At 42.9% G+C, this 3067-nt stretch overlaps 1 long non-coding RNA gene across 1 annotated transcript; it reads left to right on the forward strand.

The window, feature by feature from the left end:
- Positions 1–63: 63 nt before the first annotated feature.
- On the forward strand, positions 64–820 carry LOC106527713 (uncharacterized). The gene is made up of 3 exons (XR_001311418.1): positions 64–153; positions 439–603; positions 678–820. It is a non-coding gene; the product is annotated as an uncharacterized LOC106527713 (long non-coding RNA).
- Positions 821–3067: the final 2247 nt, after the last annotated feature.

Consider the following 3067-nt stretch of genomic DNA (forward strand, 5'->3'; position numbering starts at 1 on the left):
GTTTTCAATTGAAGTGACAAAAAAAAAAAAAGGGAGTTGGCAGCACTGACTGTCAATCACGGTGTCCTTCCCGCCCACTTCCGSCAGGCTTCAGAGTCACAACACTCTTTGGTTGTTTCTGTGAACCGGCGTTGAGTTGACATTAATTCACAGGTATTTGTAATGTAATTGTGTGTAGTTGACGTTGTCGGTGTGCGCGTTTGCCTGTCAGAGAGTGTGTTTGTGTTACTTGTTCATCTTTGCTCCKGTTGACGGGTTAGCTGAACAGCAGCGATGCTAACAGCTAGTTAGCTTGTCAGACACTGAGACTTTCAGAGGAGCAGCGGGCTGACAGAGCGCCATGAAGTTGTTGTTTCAGTCATAACACGACATGGTGATGTTTGGATTTATCGAGCATAAGAAGCTGTCTCTGCTTCCTGTAACTAGTTTTTGTTGTAGCAGGTCGAGTGTTTAGCTGTGATGCTTGGAGAGAGGGCTGGGCTGCAGAGAGACGGGGGCCGATGCTGCTGCTGGAAACATGACTGCTGCTGCTGCTGAGTGACATTTAGTTACCTTTTCTGCTCAGTATGAACAGCGAGGAGGAGTTTTACGACGCTGAGACAGGTGAGAGACGAACATATTGCATTGCTTCACGTGTCTGTGAGTTATGAACATGTTCATGTTGTTTCATCCACCAGGGCTGGAGTCGGATGATTCCTGTGAGGTCAGTTTCAAAGATGCCCTGGTGTTTGACAACAAGCAGGGCACCGATGGCAGCTCACACGAGAATGGAGAAGTGTGGGAGCGCAGGTGAGTGATCTGGCACAGCTCTTCTAAGAAACAAACTCCTTTTAATAACTTGTAACCAAAAACACAAATAAATGGGTTTTYGGCTGTCTACAGATCGCTCCTTCTGTAGATGGCTGACATTTTCAGGGACTCAACTCATGTAAACATGGTTGGGAAATTGGGACAAGTTCATAATCAGCAATTTGTTCATATATATCTGAAAAAAGTATTACTTCAGCGGCCATTACATTGATCAACCTCCTCCAGACTTGAAGGCCAGGTTTGTGCAGAAATTGGATATTTGGTGTTTGAAAACAACATGTCCAYACATTACCAGCAACAGTATGGAAACACATCAGTCATCATGATCAGAGGTAGAGCGTAGCTGTATTTATTACTACCTAACTGAAGCACCAGATTTGATAAATTCATGTTTAAAATTAAAGAAACATTTGTAAAAGTATTTGATTACAGGCTAGCTATTATAACAAAACCGTAAGAAATGGTTCTAAAAGATAGTACACTCATCAAAAGGAAAAAATAAGTAGGTCCTCTGGATGGGTTYTTCTGTAGTAAAATGTTTCGTCTCTCCTCCAAGAGACTTCTTCAGTCTGAGTTTCATATGAACTCAGCCTTATGAGCACTGCCTCCACATGGACAAACAGGTTAGTCACATGGAAAAAAGGGCCATTGCCYAACAATAGGCTTGATTAGCTCTATTGTTCATAGAGGGTCATGTGCCCCATCAGCTGACTTAAGCTTTGTTTATATTTCTTGCAAGACGTGCGGCTGCGGCCCAGCGATGACATAATAGCGTGTGTGTCACCGACAGCAGTGAGTGTTTATACTGGGAAAAGACATGGGGGATACATTATAGTAATCCCTCCCACCGCAGACGTCACACGCATAGCTTAGCATGTAATGCTAGTTGCTAGTTTAGCTTGTTGGTCCAACAGATGCGGGAGATGGATGATGAAAAACACTTCTCCTATTTTCAAATGTCCGCTGCTCGTTTTGACGAACTTGCCCACCGGATCTTTCTAAAAATTTTTCCCCACTGGATCTCCCCTCACCTTCAGCACGCACCGACGCGGTAGAGGAGTCACAGATGGTTGTACCTCCAGACCGCCTCGGTGAGTTTCTCTTCGAAACTATCCTTGTTTAGAAACAAAAACGCCCACAAACTTTGAAACAAACACACGCTCYGAGCCGCATCCTYCACGTCTCGGAGTGCTGACTGGGGGCAATGTATAGGACAGCTGTCACCGGGGGATCGCAGCGGGAGTGCAGACGGAAGTTGCACAACTTTTTTTCCACTCAGCGGGGGGTAAATGACATGCGACAAGAAGTATAAACCAGCCTTTATTGGTTTGGATGCTTCGGCTGTGGTTCTTTGGTGTCGTGTTATGTGTATGTGGTGAGTTCAAGCGGGGCTCAACATCCCCTTGTTTTTGTATTTCTTTCCCTCTATAGAAGCCAAAGAGGAACACATCTGACAAGAATTAACAAAACACCTAGATCAGAGCAGGTTTAGCTCAGCATATCAAGTCCAAGACCCGACAACAAAAGAAGTTCTCTTTACTGGTAACTCGAGGAGGGGAAGAGATACWAAAACAAGGGGACGTCAGGAAATCAYGTATCTGTGACGTGAGTGTAGACAGATTTATTGGATTTGTAAAGGTAAAGTTGTGAATTTGTGTTATAAATCAGAAGGTGATTATTATATGAAGTAGTGAACAGTTTTTATGTCTCATAAAAAATAACAAAATAAAAATGAACTAAGATGGAAAATCTGTGCTTGTAAGTAGATTCAGGATGCCTGACAGGACAGATGAGCTGTGACCATTAGGTAAACAAATGTTTTATTCTGAATTATTATTAGGCTAGAAAGAAAAAAACACTGGGGAWCAAAATGGGAAAGGAGGATGTTTGACCTTTTCAGGTTTAGAATAGATATTAATGAAAATCCAAACTTGTTAAATGTCTCTAGGAGAGCTTCCCTCAGGACAGAATGAATTTCCTATCATTTGATAGATCTTTATAACAGTTTTTACACAAACAAAGAACAGAGTTGTCTAGGGCTGCAACAACGAATGGATAAAGTCGATAAAAATCGATTATTAAAAGCGTTGGCAACGAATTTCATTATTGATTCGTTGTGTCGCGCGATTTATGCGTCCCTTGCCGTATCGCGGAGCCATTTACGTCACCCGCAGAGCGTTGTCAATGCTGGCTGAGCTAAATAAAGTTTAGAAAGAAAGAAAAACTCTACCTGTAAAGATGCGCCCAATCTGAGACT

The sequence above is a fragment of the Austrofundulus limnaeus genome, unplaced genomic scaffold (assembly GCF_001266775.1).
Source record: "Austrofundulus limnaeus strain Quisiro unplaced genomic scaffold, Austrofundulus_limnaeus-1.0 Scaffold339, whole genome shotgun sequence".
Taxonomy (NCBI): Eukaryota; Metazoa; Chordata; class Actinopteri; order Cyprinodontiformes; family Rivulidae; genus Austrofundulus; species Austrofundulus limnaeus.